This window comes from Eschrichtius robustus, chromosome 2, assembly GCF_028021215.1.
Source record: "Eschrichtius robustus isolate mEscRob2 chromosome 2, mEscRob2.pri, whole genome shotgun sequence".
Taxonomy (NCBI): domain Eukaryota; kingdom Metazoa; phylum Chordata; class Mammalia; order Artiodactyla; family Eschrichtiidae; genus Eschrichtius; species Eschrichtius robustus.
Window position 1 is genome coordinate 67,279,924 of NC_090825.1, and position 20,019 is coordinate 67,299,942.

A 20,019-nucleotide genomic window follows, 5' to 3' on the forward strand; every position below is an offset into this window, starting at 1 on the left:
GGAACACTCTTGCACTGTTGGTGGGAATGTAAATTGATACAGCCACTATGGAGAACAGTATGGAGGTTCCTGAAAAAACTACAAATAGAACTACCATACGACCCAGCAATCCCACTACTGGGCATATACCCTGAGAAAACCATAATTCAAAAAGAGTCATGTACCACAATGTTCATTGCAGCTCTATTTATAATAGCCAGGACATGGAAGCAACCTAAGTGTCCATCAACAGACGAATGGATAAAGAAGATGTGGCACATATATACAATGGAATATTACTCAGCCATAAAAAGAAATGAAATGGAGGTATTTGTAGTGAGATGGATGGAGTTAGAGTCTGTCATACAGAGTGAAGTAAGTCAGAAAGAGAAAAACAAATACAGTATGCTAACACATATATATGGAATCTAAGGAAAAAAAAAAAAAAAAGGTCATGAAGAACCTAGTGGCAAGACGGGAATAAAGACACAGACCTACTAGAGAATGGACTTTAGGATATGGGGAGGGGTATGGGTAAGATGTGACAGGGTGAGAGAGTGGCATGGACATATATACACTACCAAATGTAAAATAGATAGCTAGTGGGAAGCAGCCGCATAGCACAGGGAGATCAGCTCGGTGTTTTGTGACCACCTAGAGGGGTGGGATAGGGAGGGTGGGAGGGAGGGAGACACAAGAGGGAAGAGATATGGGAACATATGTATATGTATAACTGATTCACTTTGTTATAAAGCAGAAACTAACACAGCATTGTAAAGCAATTACACTCCAATAAAGATGTTTAAAAAAAATAAAATAAAATAAAACATTCTACAAACTTTTATGTATAAAAATGTCCACTAATTTTGAAAATTATGTGGAAAAAAAAGTAAGGTGGACAAAACTTATAGGGCACATACGAGCATAAAATTAAAATAAATTGCATATCAAACTCTATGATTTTCATTGGGCCAAAAAATATGTTTTGTAGTACAACGTTGTACCTAGGCATTTAGGAGGAATGATTTATTATGAGTCCCTTATCAGACTTTTTTTCTTCTCCCGTGCTTCTTTAATTTTTTTTCTTTTGAAGTAGTATAACATTAAAAAGAAAATCGATATTAAAAGTTGGCATATTATTCCATAACCCTAAAATAGCAATCACTTGATTTCTATTTATTACATTGTAGTTTTTTTTTTTCTGCATGCATCTATATTTTATGTAGTTGAAATTTTATATCCCCCATCCTAATTATATCACAAGGCATATAATTGGAACAGCCTATCAGATGACTGGAAGAATGATAATGTTCTCAGTTTTGAATCATAGAAATAAATTACCAATAAAATGGTGACAGATTTATTCTTACAAGAAATAATGAAGGAAGGTGAATGAACAAAGAGATTTTTAGGCAGAAATGAAGTAAGTTGAAGAAGTTCACACTGGGGCACTTTAAACTGTCTCAGTCATCTTGTTAGAACTGGTGTGAAGGGAATTCTTCACCTAAGGAACACCTTTAATATACACTGCTGAGGGATGGAGGAGTTGGAAGAAATAAAACATGTATTTGACTCAATTTTTTTCAGGAGATTACATTCTTTTGCTGAAGTAGCAAAATATATAACTATGGACAGATGAATATAACATATCATACTTGTGACAGTTGTGTTATCTGGATGCCTGTATTCTAATTCTGATGCAAACACTTACTTAATAAATTATATTAGATAATACATGTTTTTCCAAAGGCCAGTTTTATTATCAGAACAATGGAATAATAAAAGTTTCTTATAATATCATTAATGCTTTATCTAAATCTTTTAAGGAAATCCACAGGGTAGGTCTAATTAATATTCTCATTACAGATTAGAAAGCCAGTAATCCCAGAGAGGATGAGTAATGTGACCAAGTTTACAAAGTTTGTAAGTTGGGGTTTGAATACTGCCTATTTTGAGGGACAAGCTCTTATCTACTATACTATATTACCCTTGACTATTATACTATACTATATTATCCTTGACTATATGGTTGCTTGAGGGTCATATGCAGTAAATGAAATCATTTTATAAATAGTAAATTTCTATAATATTAGTTATTTTCCACTGATACACAGCCTTAATGGTTATTATTTAAAAGGCTTACATAATATTTTTATTAGATTGGCATTTCAAAATTTAAATAGCCATAACTTACTATAGTCATTGTTTCATTTTTTAAAAATAAATCTACAGTTTTATTAAGACAAACACTGACAGTGTTGGTATGAAGTTTAACATTTAAACCAAAGTTTTCACAGAAATCTAACACATGCCTGAAAATATTTTACAATGGAGTTCTAGATGCAGGTCTAGACGATGTCAAGAAATGATGGATCTCATGATTCAAGACAGTGTTCTGGGTTTTAGTTAATTCTTAGGATTAAAAAAATTTGTTTTAAAGTGAACCACTACCCCACTATGAAAATTTAATCTCCTGAGAACAGGGCCTCTGAAATCATTCAACTCTTGAAGTGATTCAGTGAACTTGTGCTGTCAGTGACTACTGAACCCTGCCACCAATGGTTTCAAAGTTCAAAAAACAGAGGCTCCAAGAGTTTTCCACCTGAAGAGCACCGGTGCTTGTCTTTCCCTACTCTCTCATCTCCTATACCACCCTCTGCCCTTCCTCAAATACTTCAGCCAGTGCCTTGGATGGAGAAGCTGATATTTATAATTTCATAATTGGAAAAGAAAGGGTCTTCTTGTCAATTTCAATAATTAGCACCTCTAAGACAGGATGATCTGCCTGTGTATACACTCCAGTAAGACTGTTCCTCCTCAACCAGTTTCCATTCCCCAAATGGCAGCTTTGGTAACTTCTTAACTGGCTTGGTCCTTTGTTGGGAACAGCCTTAAGCTCAGGCAGGGAACACGTTGGCTTCTAAGTTTCAGGCATTCACAGCTTTTAAACAGTCTCTCACGGTCCTCATTTAGGTTGCCAATGACATTCTTTGAAAGGATAAAATATTCTGGACAGAGCTTCCCTGGTGGCGCAGTGGTTGCGAGTCTGCCTGCCGATACAGGAGACATGGGTTCGAGCCCTGGTCTGGGAAGATCCCACATGCCACGGAGCAACTGGGCCCGTGAGCCACAACTACTGAGCCTGCGCGTCTGGAGCCTGTGCTCCGCAACAAAGAGAGGCCGCGACAGTGAGAGGCCCGCGCACCGCGATGAAGAGTGGCCCCCGCTCGCCGCAACTGGAGAAAGCCCTCGCACAGAAACGAAGACCCAACACAGCCAAAAATAAATACAAAAATAATAATAATAAATAAATTTAAAAAAAAATTCTGGACACAGAACCAAATCATCATTAGTTGTTCTTTCCTTTGTTTCACCATTTCTGCCATCAGGCCCCAAATTTTAACAAAACTGATCTTAACCCATCTCCCTTCTTTCCCACCCCAAATAATACACCAGTAATAGCCAAACACTACATACATGCTATGCTGTAAAAATGCAGAGTTAACACTATTGGGAAGAAGGCTGTGGGTTGTGGAGATGCTCTTTGAAGATCTACAGTATCTTTTGCTCTCCCACATCCCATTCTGCAAGTTTTGTCCTTCATAGAAGGCCCTTTGCTTTTCTCAGCAAAGTTCAGAATGGGTTGCCTTGAAACACTGACCCTCCTTCCCCTCCACTAGGATGGGTGTACAAACTATACAGCAAGAACAGCTTTAAAGCACTTGGGCTGCTGCAGGGCACAGAAACTATACTGGCTCTTCAACGGACATCTTTTCAAGTCACCTTTATGGTATCAAGACAAGTAGAACTCCTTCTTTCCTCACTTGAAACCCACAGTCAGATGTGACAGAGGTTGGTGCTCAGGGGAGTTAATTCTTGTCATCTTTTTTGTCATCATCCTCTGAGGAGTAGGAATGCCACATCAGCCTTTCCTCATAGAAGGATATGACAACCTGTGGGCACTTGACATTGGCTTCCTTGGCAGGGACCAGCTCAGCCTCATCAGAGTTTATCCATTTCATCAGGAACACAAGTTCTCCACTGGAGTCTGTAGCTCCAATAATCCGCTCCGGTTCCAAACCCTGGGCAAAGCCTAGTGGCTTTTCTAACTCTTCTTTCTTCTTCTTTGGTTTGCTCTCCTCCCCCTTATCTTCCAAATCAGGATCAGCTTTGCGCTTGCCTCCCTCTGATTTATGTCTCGTGTGTTGTTTTCTGTGACTGCAGGAATTCAGCAATGAGGTAGGGGTAATCCAGGTTTTCTTCTGGTTCCCACGTGCTGTCTTCATCTGAGGACCCCTTCCACTTTAGAAGGTACTCCACTTTGCCCTTTACCACTCGACGGTCGAGAACTTTTTCCACCACATATTCTTCTTCTAGCACCTCCTCCACTTCTTGTTTTTCCCCATAGTGCCCGCCAGCTTTCTGGTATAAAGGGTGACACGGCTCAGAGCAGCGCCCACGAGCCCGAGAGGAATCGGTGTCGCGCTACTGGCGGGTCTTGTCGGGCCGGCCCGGGGGAGTGGCGACCAGGAAAGCAACACGCTGGCTGACCGCGGTTGAGCCCCTCACTGCAGCGGCGACCCGCAGGCCCCGGCCAACGGCCCTCCCCCATTGTTTCATTTTTTTTGTTAGGTTTTTAGATATTTATCATTAGAGATTGTTTAATTATTATAGATGTGGATTTATAAAAGCTTTAGTTCCTTTTGTTCTTTAGGTAAATTTTTTCAAATCAATTTCAATATCAAAAAATAGAAATATGATTTTCCTTCATACATACTGCCAGACTATTCTCAAAAATAGCTACAAATATTTACATTACCTCCTGTGTTTAAATGTGCTGGCTTCATCACAATCTCATAAACATTGTATACTACATAATTTTTAATATATTATTTTAAAGAAGAGCCATATTCTAAGCCTGCTTTGTTTTAATTTCCTTGATTATTACTGCATATTAAATTACATTATATGTTTATGGTATGTTTTGTCAGGTCACACCTATGCAAATACACCTATGTCATTATAGATGTTAACTTTCTCATATTTGAGGTTAAAATATTTGATGACAGTTGTTTCTTTTAATTTTCTTCTTTTTCATTTTGCAAAAAATGAAAGTTTTTATTTGTAGCTGCCAATATTTTTTGTGTAGTTCATTTAATTGCATCAAGTTAGAATATTATCAAGTGTTTAATCCTTCACCAGTATGACAATTATTCTATTATTTTTTATGGTTAATTTATTAGTCCACTTGGACTTGCTTGTGACTTGTTATATTTTATAACCATTCAATTCATGATCCAATTTATCAAGTATATTTATACCTTTCCAGATTGAGATACCTTATGGGAAACCATGCAAAATTTTCCTCCCCCTAATTGTGGACATTTGATACTCTTTCTATTTATTGTATTATATTATACTATTTATTCTTGCTTGCTTTCTTTGCATTTACTTAATTTTACTGGCTTCAAATCAACACACTTAGTATGGTTCTAACATCCTCTCCCTGTTCTGCTTAAAACTGATCCTGGTTCTGCTTATTTGTACAAACTCAAAAATTTGGGGGCCTAATCAAATGGGCAAAGAGCCTAAAGAAATGGAATATGATGTTTACTTTCTCTTCCTTTATTGCTTTCATGGGAGGTTTGTGAATTCATGAGTCCTTTGAGTGTTGGCAGCTGACAGAGGCCTGTGTTCTTGTGGCTCAGTAAGGTAAAGGATGGCTAACAAGGTGGAAAATGGCTGGAAGAAGAGAGCGGGATAAACTCACATTTGAATGAGAAACCAGAATACCCATATAATGATTTAGACAGCTTTAAGGAAAATTATTTTCAACTATTTTAAAATGACCCCAGAGTTTGAGAAATTGGACATTGTTCAAATTAACAATGTTTACTCTTTGAATGACAATTATGAAAATGAAAAGGCAAGCCACAGAACTGGAGAAAATATTTGAAATGCTAAATCTGACAAAGGACTTGCTTCTAGAATATAGAAAGTCTTGTAGCTCAACAGTAAGAAAACAATCAACCGCATTTGAAAATGGGCAAAATATTTAACAGATACTTCACAAAAGAATATATAAATTTCTTATATATATATATATATAGTTATCCAATAAGCACCTGATAAAATGTTAGATATCACTAGATATCAGAGAAATGCAGATTAAAAGCACAATGAGATACCATTACACACCCATGATAATGGACAAAAGTGAAGAGTCTGACAGTACAAAGTGTTGATGAGGATTTGGAGCAACTGGAAATCTCATACCCTGTTGAGGACAATGTAAAATAGTATAATAATTTAAAAAGTTTACTTAGCAGCACCTTAAAATCTTAAAAATATACCTAACTTTAGCCATTCACTTAAGTATTTACCAAAGATAATAAAAACTTCTGTTAATGCAAAGATGGTTTCATGAGTGAACATAGTTGCTATAAACAAAATAGCTCAAAGTTAGAAACAAATCAAATATCCATTAATGAAAAACTTACTTGCAATTTATTGTATCTCAGTAAAGTTGATTTAAAAATGTCCTAGAACACATTCTAGTTTGTTCTGAATTAAAGTGACGTGAGAGCCAAGCTTAACTCATATCCCAGCAAAAATGAAAAAGAAGGTGAACAGTTTTTTTTTCCTCTGAGTTTCTCCTTTTAAAATATTTTATAATACAATGCCAAAGGTACATGTATAATAGTCTTCCTGCCTATATTCAGACCACATACATGACGAAATAAGTAAAAACTTGTCTAAATGCATTTGAGTCTTTGTTTGCCTGATTCAGTACCTGGACTCAGTTTAACCATATCCCAACATGTGCTACGCAAGAAGCTCTAAAAACTCAATTCACATGTGAGATCATAACCGTGCCCAAGCTACAAAGAGCTGAAATGACTGAAATGTCAATGTACCTACATCTGCATAACTTGTTTTCATGCACAGTGAGATTCCTATTAAATCCTTCTTCTAAAAGAAGTTAGATTTTGGCACAACAATTCCCTGCTGCTTTTACATATGGCTCACTTTCCTTTACCATTATATTTGAAACTGCATCATTACGATTGCAGAACATGAACTTATGATATGTGATGATACTTTGAGGTAGAAGCAACTCAAATGAGAGTTGAAAGCCATAATACTTCCTTATCCTTATCTTCTGTTTGGGGGCTGAATATATTCTTTCTCTTTTCCCATCCATTTGAATGTGGCTATAAGAGACCTCTGTGTTTTGGGCTTGGATCTTTATTTTTTTCTATTATAATTGGAAATACTATATTTTCATTTCTATTTCATTTCTAAGGCTTCTTCTGCTGTAAAAATTCAGAGTTAAATCTTAGGTTGTATACAGAATTTTTTCACAGACAACAGAATGAAATAATGTAAGTATTTTACATGACAAATAGCAATTTCCTCACAGCTTCCTTGAGAGGACTGTGAATTTCTATAAAGGGAGAAGTACTAGAGAAAATTTCAATAAAGGCCATATCAGAAAATAAAATTGATATCTATAATAAATCACCTTTAGTACTCTAGCACCAAACAATGTCTTGACTAAAGCCGGAAGGAATATTACCAGAGTGCTCCAGTGTATAATAATTTTGGTATTTTTCCTCTATATATAGCACTAAAATCCTACTAGTATTTGAAGTTGTACTCTATAGATTTCCTTTTGTAAAAGATAATGTGGTCTGAGATTTTAAAAAGTCAAATAAGCAAGATTTTATTTTCTTTGCACTGACTAAAATGAAACAAAAAAGAATAATAAACTTATTAGCTATTTGATTGGCATGAAAACAACTTCCATAACAGAATTATTTTAAGTCTTCATGTATCAAATTAGTAGAAGCACAACTTTCTCAATGTATAGCTTTTAGAATAGCTAACATATATTAAGTGCTTACCATAGAAACATACTTTTAGTTAGCAATTACTACTACTTGGCATTTTTATAATCTAATAAGGAATAAATCTGTTTTTATAAACTAAAAGAATTAAACTTGAACATCTGTGAAGGACATGTAGACTGGATTGTTATCAATTATAATATAATCTAAATCAATCCTGAATCAGATAACTCCACATTGCTATTACCAATATCATTTATAGATGTAGAAATTGAAGCTTAAAGACAGTAAGTAACTTGGACAAGATCACAGAGTACTTAAGTGGCAGACTAGAATTGAAATTCTGGCCTATCTGACCCCAGGACTCAGGGCCTTTGGTTGCTAATTTTATATCCAAAGCTTAATTTGTCTCTGGAAATTATATCTATGCTCACAAAGGTATTAATTTTGTTCTTCATCTTTACCAATGTGTGTTTCATCTTTCAGGTCATGGACTACCTTTGTTATTTAAACAACATAACAATAACAATGATATACCCACATCATTGTTTATTAGAATCTGTGCTGAATGTTTTAAAGAAATTATTTTATTCTGTACTGAAAGCTACCTTACTATTTTCATTTTTTTAAAAAAGATAACCAAGATTTAGAGAGGTGGAAGTCCCAGAATAACGTTACACAAGAAGAATGGTTAGAGCTGGGATACAAATCAAGTTCATGTTATGCAAAGTTCAAACAGGCTTTCAACGACTAAGGCTTCATTGCCTCAGAGAGTGACCCACTGAAATGGTTTTTCCCAACTTCTCCTTCTCAGTTGCTCAGATGAGACTTCCTTTTCAGTCTAATGATACATGTTCTTATTTCTGCAACAACAGTATATCCAAATACATGTCTGAAATTTTGTTAATGAGAGGCTGTATAACATAGCTGTAAAGAGTATGGGTCAGGTCAGGAGCAGACAGACCTGGGGTGAATCCCATCTCCCACACTAGCAAATTAATTCACTAGAGGTAGTACAATTGGCTTGTCTAGTTTCTACCATGATTCCCTATTTCCTTCCACCCCACATTTACTTATTTCCCATATGTATTTCTCTTACTTTCTTCCAAGGACAACAACTTCTAGACCTCTAGACACTTGACCTTGGAGCTAATAAAATATTCGTTGATTATATTAATTCTAATTTACCTATAATAATGGGTATCATTTACAGAGTACGTGCAATTTGCCAGGCTCTGTGCTGAGGGCATGTTCTTCAATATTTGGTATTATCCTACCAAACACTTTAACAGGCAGGTACAATTATCGTTCTCATTTTTTAGATGAGGAAACTCAGGCCTCAATACATTAGTTTTTCCAAGGTCTCACAGCTCCTATGTGGTGGCGTCTATATTTAACTTGAGATCCTCTGAGTCTTCATTTTTAATGATTACAAACTACACGATGCTCAATGTTCTCATTTATATGTTATGTTCTACAAAAGCTTGGATTTACAGTCTGGGATAGTTCTATTTATTTTTAGATTCTATACTTAAGGTTTTATCATTCAAATATTCTGGCAGTGCAGCTAATGAGAGAACAGAGCTCTGTTTGAACATTTAGGATGATACAGAGAAGGCCATTTTACTTAGGAGAAGGGTTGGAATTCTTCCAGGTATTTATCACCTTTTCCTGACCTACAGAAGAAAAGTGACTAATTCAGTTACCTAAATTTTTTACCCTTGTCTGATTTGCTTGCTGTAATTTAGAGCTGGTCCATTCTGATAGCAAGACAGGCCATAGCAAAATCGATTTTCAAATAGTTATTCTCCTGTTTGGCTAATATTGTAACTATTTGATTCAATGAAAAAATTAAGTACATAATGTCCTTGGAGGTTGAAAATATAATTAATATACATATGGCTAAACAAAAATTATTAAGTACACCCTAATGTATTTTCTTCATTTGTCACTTGACATTTACAAGGGTCAGATAAGTGCACTGATGTTGCCATTTCCATGTTTTCCTCCAATATTACACATAGATTTCAGAAACTGAATTCATAATATTTATAAGATAGCTCTAACAGACATTAAAGAAGAAATCCTTTAAGAAATCTCTTTTCAGGAGAGTTAGTAACTATTTTATCTTATTTAAATGTAAGTTACATGTCTGAAAGCACCACCAATATGAAGCAGATTTAACTTCACTGACATTACACGTCACCTACAGACATTCAGTTTTGTGTGTAAAAGCTAAAGATGAGATAATTCATTCAAAGGTGTATGTTTGGAAAAGGGCCCAAGTGAGATGCCTATAAATTAAACATTTGGCAAAGTTCCTTAGATAAATGGAAAATGTCATTTTGGAAGTTTGGTTTGGTGGATTTTAACAGCTGCACTATAAACTGTAATTGCAATTTAAACAACTTCTGATGCCACTCTAGAATGATTTTAACCTGTTTAACCTGCCACCCCTCAGTGCTTGCAAGTAAGACACAGATATAATTTTATGAACTGCTGGAGAAATTTCCCCAATTATTACTTGACTCCACAGTCATTGTTACATGTAACTCACTCAAAAGTTAACTATGATCCATGGGTCTGTGGAAAAAAAAAAAACAACTTAATACTTGAATGTATGAGTCTAAATTCCAAATGTACTTACAGAAGAAAAAGCAAATAAATATATTTGATCACTAAAAAGTTAATCTTTTCAGACTAATATTCTATGCTTATTTTTTAGAAATCTGAAGGCAGCATGTATTTTCAGGATCAATTTTGTCTACATGAAAATAGTATGTATTTCAGTAGCATTATATGAGTTATAACTTTTGGAAAAATAAAGTTTGTAATAATTATATTTCTTTTTCATTAGGAAATTGAAAAGCATTCTTTTGGAAAGAATACAGTAAATCTCATTCAAAAGTGTGAAAGCCAAAATAAACATAAACAATGCATGCCAATTTTTAAACTACACTATAAATAACATTTCAAATGTGTCAAAAAATCATAGACATAGAAATTTTAAAACACATATTGGATTACTCAGTGGCATAGGAAAATATAAAAGTAGTAGGCCCTTATGCCCTTATTTGGCAGTTTGGGTAATCTCAATATTTTTAACTATCTTAATAACTTAAATTATACTATTATGGTCTCTTTTCTTCTGTTAACTTTACTTGAGGTTATATTTTTCCTTAAAAAAAAAACTTGGCCATATATAGATAGCAGAGTGTTTATCTTTTGAAAAAAATTTTTTTTTCAAAAGAAAAATATTTTGGTCACATTTTCCACATTGAATTTTATGCTAGTTTGAGGTATGCGCCATCTGAATTACAATAGATAATTAGTGTGGAATACTGAGCTAAAACTGTTTGGAAAAAATACAAATATAATGAATACCAAAGAAATTCAGTAAATTTTTTTCTGTCATAAAGAAATATATAACAACAAATAAATTCATTATTTAATAGATGTTTTTTGAGCCAAATATTAACACCCAATATAAAGTTGTCTTGTTCAATAATGAATTTACATTTCTAAGTGGATGATACATATAATAAATTATGTTCAACAAAATAGTTCTCCTTTCTTATTTAAAATTTCTAATGTTTAAAATTAAAGTGTCATGCATATTTTCTTCAATCTTCATTTATACTTATAATGTTTTCCTTAGATTAGTAAAGACTAATGAGTGAAATTTTAGAAAAGACACTGAAAATCTTTACTGTACTGTTATATACCTTCAATAGTTACTTAGTAAGAGCATTTAAAAACATTTATATGCTTTGTTACAAAAATGCCAAAATGGGACATGTTTCATAATAATAATGACTTTCATTTTACCATGATTGTCTACATTATCCTTTTCATTATTTATTTTAAAAATAAAATTTAAAAGTCTAACATTTGCATTAAACTTTAGTGTTTTAAGTGTTTCCACAAAAGTTATTACTTTATTTACATTATTATAATACTTTCACTAGTAATTCTTATCTTGGTTTAACAGATGGGGAAATTGAGTCTCAAAAATTTCAAATATTAGTAAAAATGATCTGGAACTAAAATCTTGACCATCCAACTTCAATTCCTTGATCTCTTTTATTATTCCACTGAAGGGTGGCAGAATATGTCACCCCAAAATACGTTACTCTGGCATGAAGATTATTTTGATTTAAAGGCACTTGAAAAGCAGCAGGTGCAAGAAAAGCACTCTGACCCCCCTTTTTCTTCTTGAAAGCAGGAGATAAAACTCCCATGTGAAATATGTCCTCCCTGTACCAGAAGGAAAGAAACATTCTTATTACCAGAGACAGAGAGTCCAGGCTGAGAGAATTCTGTACAGACATTATTAAAATGACTTTTGTCTTCCTTTCTTCTCTACATATATTTTACTTTTCCACAATTGCTTCTCTTTGTTCAGCTTCATATATAGCACTTAGGTTTTGCCAATCCTTTGGGAGACTCCCAGGCCACATAAAACTTATAAGAAATAAAACTGAATGCTTTTCTTTTGTTAATCTGTCTTTTGTTACAGATCCCCAGCTGAGACCTAAGATGGGTAGAGGAAAGATTTTTTCCTCCCCTACACAACTCAAGACATCTTTTTAAAAGATGCTTACTCAATTGATTATTCTCCCTGATTAGGTCTCTTTAGAAGGCCAATGAAACCATAAACAGAGTATAAATTGAATTAGTTCTGTGTATGGAAGAGGGATTTGGATAATTAAAGTTAATAAATTATGACAGGCAAAAATAAACACAAGCACATACAATTTCACTAGTGCCACTAAGGACCATATTAGCTATCTGACAAAAGTCACATATGCATATTACATATGTAAATGGGTAAAATGACAGCACAATATATATGAATCATGCCACTTAAATCTTAAGTCCCATGAATGCAATTATTCCTTAAAGGGAGAAATAACTTTAGTTTAGGAAAGCAGGAAAAAATGACTTACAGAAAAATAGAGAAAGAAACCCAAATATTCTTCACAACTCAAAGCTCTCAGCTTGTGTAGGGACTTAAGTTTAAGCCTGGTACTGACTCTCTGGTGCACTCTGAAGGGATGAGCCAAACCCTTAGAGACGTTACATTTTTGACATTTCATTAGCCACAGAGCTTTCCTTTTTTTTCAGTAGAGCCAAGTAAGCGTTACAGATCCCATGACTCTTTTCAAAGTGAGTCAGAGGTGGCACAGGTGCCTTAGTCAAATGATCCCCTTGCCAATAACATAACTTCTAATTAGATGTGGCATAACAATTTCTTATGGAATACAGAAAAGACTGAACCACATATTTTCCCCCAGAATTAGATGAAAATTAAAAGTTTTTGAGGTTTATTTCAAGACAAGTGATTACCTTTATTCAGCCCCTTTGTGCCATTTATCTTTGCCTACTGCAGCTTCATCGGAGGATTACCTGGTGGTGCCATGGAATGTTCCCATAACTCTTAAGGTTCTACGACCTTTTCGATACTCAATGAGATCTTGTGTTGAGTTCACTCAGAACTCCAGAGAATATAAAATTAAATTTTTTTAGATACTTATCAGTGAGTATGCCACACAGGGCCCTTAGCGATTAAGAGCCTGCCTGGACCACTTCCAATTATTAATGCTCCCTGGTAATTTGAAAGAAAATGAAGTGTGAAAACAAAGTTACAAAAATTTTAATATTTTATATTTAACTAACATGTAGTTAAACATAAACATACAAAATACAATGACTTAAATGTAACCACATTACATTTGAGGTTCTTCTTGGATATGAGACTTAGGCCAAATGGACTTTCTGGTCTCAATAAATTAGCCTTGATATGAAACTCCTAAAATACTCAAGGGTATGGAAAAACACAAAGTGTAGCTCCCATAAATGAGTATTTTTTTAAAAGAACGCTCATTTAAATTCAGGTAGTACAGTGTGAAACTAACAGCAGAAACTCTGCAGTCAGATTGACAAACGTGACTATTGGCTCTGCTACTTACTAGCTGTGTGAACTTGTGTTTTGTTTCCTCTCTTGTATAATGGAAATAATATTACTTATTTCATAGGGTTAATGATTTAATATTCACAAAGTGCTTAGGAGAATTCCTTGGCATATATATTTGTTGCTGCTGTTAAATAAATAAAACAAAAAAGGTAGCATTGTGTATTATGTTCGTCAGTGTCTATATTAAACACTCCCAAAGTTTCCGTGGCTCAAGTTAATGTGATTTATTTATCACAGTCCCATGTGAGTTTGGAGGCTTTACTGAAAAATCCTATTCTGTAGTTAAACAGGGACCCAGGCTACTTAATTTTGTGGGTCTCTCATCCTTACATAAGTCCCAGGTATCTTCTGCATCAACTGGACAACAGATAAATGAAAAGAGTGTGTAGAGGCTCGCTTAGGATGTTTTATGAGAGGTGCATAATTTTACCCACGTTCCACCAGCCAGTCCTGAATGACATGGCCCTGACCAAGAAGAACAAAGGCTGCAAACTGTAGTCTTTCTGTATACCCAGGACAAGGAAACAGGGTTGATTTGCATCTGATGAACCAGGAACATACATGATAACTGTCACATTAAGATTTTATCTACCTTAAAAGAGCTTGAAAAAACAGCACAATGGTACTTAACATTCATAAGGAATCTCAATTGAATTGGTGGCTTCCGCATTCTTTTTTTTCCAATAAAGATGTGGAAGTCAGTCATATAAAGATGGATAAGTAAGAGTGGCAATTATTTATCTTTTAAATCCACTGGAAATTATTGTTAGGTTGACCATGTAAAGTGAACTATATCTAGTGTATTTTTGAAATCTGTTTTTCCTTTGGACAGACCTAGTTCCTTCCCTTTCCCCTCTGTTTGTTTTATGACCCTAAAAACCAATTTCCTCTAAAGGTCATTTTACCTCTAAATATTTCTTAAATCCATCTACTTCTTTCCACCTATTTGGCATAACTTGAGATCAAATTATCATTTTTCTTGCCTGGACCATTGCATTGACTTCTGAACTGATCACCTTACATCTACCTTTGTCTGCTTCCAATTTATTTACTGCAGCCATTTGATTTTTATCTCCTAAATCTTTTTACAATCGGGCCATTTCTTTAAGTCAGCTCCACAAAAGCTAATCTAACTGACTCACGTTTCCTTCGGTGCCGTTCTTACCTGCTCTCCACCATACAAATCATCCTTCATTTCCAGGACATGCTGAAATGCTTCCTGTCCTAGGGCTTTAGCAAATGCTGTTCCTTATGTCCAAAGGTTCTTCTCCGTACATCTTTAGGTAATTCCTACCATGTGTCAGATCTGAGAGATTGCTTCTTCAAAGATGCAGTGACCTGCACAACTACATGTTATTTTGTTTATTTTTTCATGGCACCTTTAATTCTTGTTCATAGAACTTTCTTATAATTGTAATTAAATAATAAGTGGTGCACTTAGATATATAATATCTGTCTCCTTTACTAAAATGTTGCCTATAAGATTGTGTTGATCAGAACACCATCTCTAGCACATGACAATATGCATTACAAAGAGCAGACACTTAATTTTTGTTGAACAAATGTGGCTCATTTTAATTCTGCATCACCAAATAATTTCATTCATCATCAATTTATGTTTGATGTCTTACAATATACCAAGGACTGTGCTGCATACTATAGATTCAAATTTAACTGAACGGTCCTATGGTCTTTGAGTTGCTGATAATGCAGTGGTGGGGCCAAAAAAGTAAATGAAAGATAAAAAAATGTAACAAGAAGTATTTGGATACAAATTTCATGAGGAAACAAATGAACATATATAATTTTCTTCTTTAATGAGGAGATTTTCAGGAAAAGGTAATATTTTGGCATTCTGTCCTTTGTCACCTCAAATCTTGGTATCTACCAAATTGGGGAGGGCAAGTATATGCACAAAGCCCTGTGAACTTAACTTCCAAAGGCATTACTGATTGATGAAAGGAGTCTCCTTTCTCTGAGGAAAGAAGAGTTCTATCTTGATGAAGACTTCACTGATTGCAAGGAAAAGAAACAAACTCAAACTGAGTAACTGAGAAATTCATTGTAGAGGTATCATGGACAGAACAATTATTCAGGTAGGTAATAAATATAATGGTAAAAAATTTTGACCCCACGCTTTACTCATACATTGAACTAAGTGTCATGCAAATATCATTTCAAATCAACTAGGTTTCCATAAAGGTGACAACCAAAAATTCTCAAGAAAGACAATTCTGAGCTATAATTTATCCTATTTGTCTTCATGAACTGCTCTATCTTATTGTTTTTATATCTAATCTTTTAATTGTAAAACCTCTCATCCAATGATTTTCTTCATTATTTGATATTCCAAATTTACCAGAACTGACTCTTCATTGTGAATTCTGTCTCAAGAATCTTACATTCCCAGTTTTATATACTAAACAAGATAGAAAAGTTTTAATTATTGCATTTTGTTTTTGCATAAGGATTACTGTTGATGATTCCAGAGTCTACATTCATATTTTATTTATTCATTCTATTAATTTTATGTATTCATTTTATTTACTCTCTCATTTATTTATTCTTTACATAGTAACCCCTATGTACGAGGCATTGATTTACTGGAGATACAACGGAGAAAAATACTGTTTAATGTCTGTGACCCAGATAACTCTGCCATTGCCAGTGCTATTCAAAGTATCTCCTAATTGAAAATATGAAGAGAAAACTTAGAATCACCAATGATTTAAGGTGGAAAACAAGTAAAACAGCATGATATATGGGAACCAAACATTTGAAACAGAAGAACTTACCAACAAATAATATACTCAATGAAGGAAAGACCAAATCACTCAAGTGAATAAAATAAGTATCTTGGAAGTTACTTTGAGAGGCTAATACATCCATTAAAAAACATAAGATGCCCTCCACTTTTGGTACTATAGGGAATCAGATAAGCTGAAAACACTCTAGCTACAACACCGTAAGACATTCTCCATAAAATATTAAAAACATGCTGATATTGTATAGCTGAGCTGTCAGGGCAGTAAGGAAAGTTCATAGGTTTTCTCCAAAAGGGAGAAAACAAAAAGTCAGAGTGGTTAAGCATGTGCTGAAGCTTTGATAGTGGTGGTGGCAGAAGTGACAATATGCGGGAAGGTTGGGAGAGGTTGCTGATCTCTTTAAACAAAGGGACTTTTTACCTTTAAATTTTTATTTTGACATAATTTCAGAATCACAGAAAAGTTGTGAGAATAGTACACATAATTCCCAAACACCCTTCTTTGAGATTCTCAAATTGTTGAAATTTACTTACCTATAATTTTCATTTCTTCAACAGTTATTTCTCTTTTTCTGCACCCATTTTAGATGTGTGATTTGAGGATTATTTACTGAAATTAATTGAAAAATGAACAAATTATAAACTAACAAAAATCTAGTAAAACACAACTAAGAAAAGACGAAGAAAGAATTAGGAAATAACCTAAGTTCCAATCTGTATATTATGTATATACAATCCTCAATTCACTTATCTCAAATTTCCTCCTGAAAAGACATATATTTTGAATGAAGAGATTGTCACTTTGGAACCAAGTAGCCAAGGCTTTAAACACCTGGATATCTGATAACACAGAGCATTACTCCATCTCAGAATTATGGGAAGCAATTTCATGAAATATTAGTTTTATATATGTCTGTGATTGTTAAACAGCATTAAATGTTTCACATTGTGCATACCTACAGAGCCATTTCTAATATCTTTGGGGTACAGTAAGAGTGAAATACAATCACTAATGTAATATTAAGAAAGAAATATGATCTCCACTTATTAACCTAGGAAAAAATGATTGAATATACAAGGTAAGAAATCCCTGCTCAAATTTTACATTAGATTTAATCTGCATCAATGCTTCCACTAGTTTAAAAACATTTATCAGGTTATAAACATCTCTTGGGACCTACCCTATGGAACAATATGTCTTCTGAAATTGTTCTCTATGATTAATTGCTTCTTATACAGAATTCATGCTGACATAATTCCCTTAAAAAAGTCTCTATAAACATAAAGATTAGTTTAGCAAGAATAGCTATTTGCTTATCTTCACTCATCTGCATATGAATATATTTTTCGTTTTCATCTATTGTTTACATATACCTGAAAATTTATTACAGTTTTATTGATTCACTTGTTACCTACAAACTAAGTTACCTAGAGGATTCTAGCCACCATTTTATGCTACTTTATATTCATAATTTATTTGACTCTCTCTAGGTGATGAGTCCAAAAATAATTGAAAACATGTTTCTAATACTGTTCTACTTAAATCCAAAACAGTAAAGTAGAAGTTTAGAATTATAGTTCTAAGAGCAATGTTTCTGTGTTTGGTGTTCTGGAGCTGGGTCTATGCTGGTAATGCTAACAGAAGAGTGCAGTTAATTATTCAAGTGGTTTCCAAAACTGAGTATGTGTTATATTATGTAAGTAAATTTCAATAACACTTGCATTCATTAGAAAAACATTAAAAATATTCATTCAATTCATTTTACTTAGAAATACACTATCTGAATTTCAACATCATACTAATATTGCAGTTAGGCCTGTAAATTCTTCAAATACATAGCTGCAATTTTCTGAGACTTAAATTCTATCTGAAGAGCAGACACCAATTTTCTTTTTTTTTTTTTTTTTTGGCTATATAGTACACAATAACTGCAGATATCCTTCAGTGATACAGAATATCCTAGCTTGAATAAAACATTTTAAATGCTCTATCAGAAGATATTTACGTCAAAAGTATATATTTTAAGTATAAAAGCAATTTCCAGAAAGCCCCTTTTATCAGATTCCCATGGCTGCTATAATAAATTACCACAAATGGCGGCTTAAAACAAGGGGAATTTGTTATGTCACCATTCTGAAGTCGAAAGTCAGTATCACTGGGCCAAAATCAAGGTGTCAGTAGGGCTGCACTACTGGAAGCTTTAGGGGAGAATCCCTCCCTTACCTCATCTAGCTTCCGGTGGCTACCACATTCCTTGGCTTGTGGTCCCATCTCTCAAACTTCAGCCTCTGTTGTCACATTCCCTTCTCTTCCATCTGTCAAATCTTTCTCTGCCTCCCTCTTATGAAGAGACATGTGATTGTATTTAAGGTCTACTAGGCTAATCCAGGATAATCTCCCCATCTGAAGATACTTAATTTATCACATCTGCAAAGTGTCTATTTGTCAGTAAAAGTAAGGGTCACAGGTTTCAGGCATTAGGATATAGCTATCTTTGGGGGGCCATTATTCAGCCTAGCATATCCCTTTACAGCAACCTGCATATTTTCGAAGTCTAATTCCTCATACATATATGGTGATTAAAGTACTTATTTAACTCAAAGCTTCTTAGTGAATTTTGAGTCATAATGTAATTTCCCAGGATCTAGAGCTATGCTAGGTGATACTCTTCTAGGAGTTTAAGCTACAGTGCATAACTCTTCTTCAGGTATCTTTGTGTCTGAGAATGGTTTCTTCTAGCATCTCTGTCTGAGAACAGTACCATCTATTCTCCTAAACCAGACACCTAAGACATATTCCTCTCCTTCACTGCCCTCTTCTGTGTCCCTACCCCAAATTCCAATCCACCATTTGTCCTGGATGACCTTGACTCTAAATCTCTTTCAGATTTTCCCATTTTTCTGTCTTTCTGCTTTTGCTACTCTGGCTCATTTGATCACTAACACTTGCCTGAGGTTTGGCAATAGCTTCTTTATTGATCTTAATGTACTATCTATTGTCCTCAATCCACTCTCAACCCTGCAGTTAGAATTACCTTTTCAAAGCACAAAGATGATTTTGCATGAAAAATAAATCCATCCTCTGATTTTGGGATGAAGGTCAAAATTTTTAACATGGTCAAAAAGACTACTTCTGAAATTTGGCTAGTACCACTCTCAGTTTTCTGCAATTCAGTCCATAGCTTTGGGCTGGGGGAACTTTTCCCCACAGCCCCTGTGACCACATGATCAACCTAATGATAATTATTGAGATAGGGAAGGCAAAGCCCCAGGGCACCTATGAGCTCAGCTAAAACTTTTAAATTTGAACAGAATGAAGTCTTCACACTCTGATTTAAAAACACTCTGGTTTGAGATAAGCTAAAGAAACAGAGATGACAAACAGTCACAGAAGGTAGTGGAAATGTTAGAAAAGAGTAGAAAAGATGGACTCCTGAGTCAGAGAGAAG

The 20,019-nt window shown here is 34.4% G+C and overlaps 1 pseudogene; it reads right to left on the reverse strand.

The window, feature by feature from the left end:
* Positions 1-3,848: 3,848 nt before the first annotated feature.
* The window catches only part of LOC137758864 (chromobox protein homolog 1 pseudogene), a 69,110-nt pseudogene continuing 52,939 nt past the window's right edge, over positions 3,849-20,019 (reverse strand).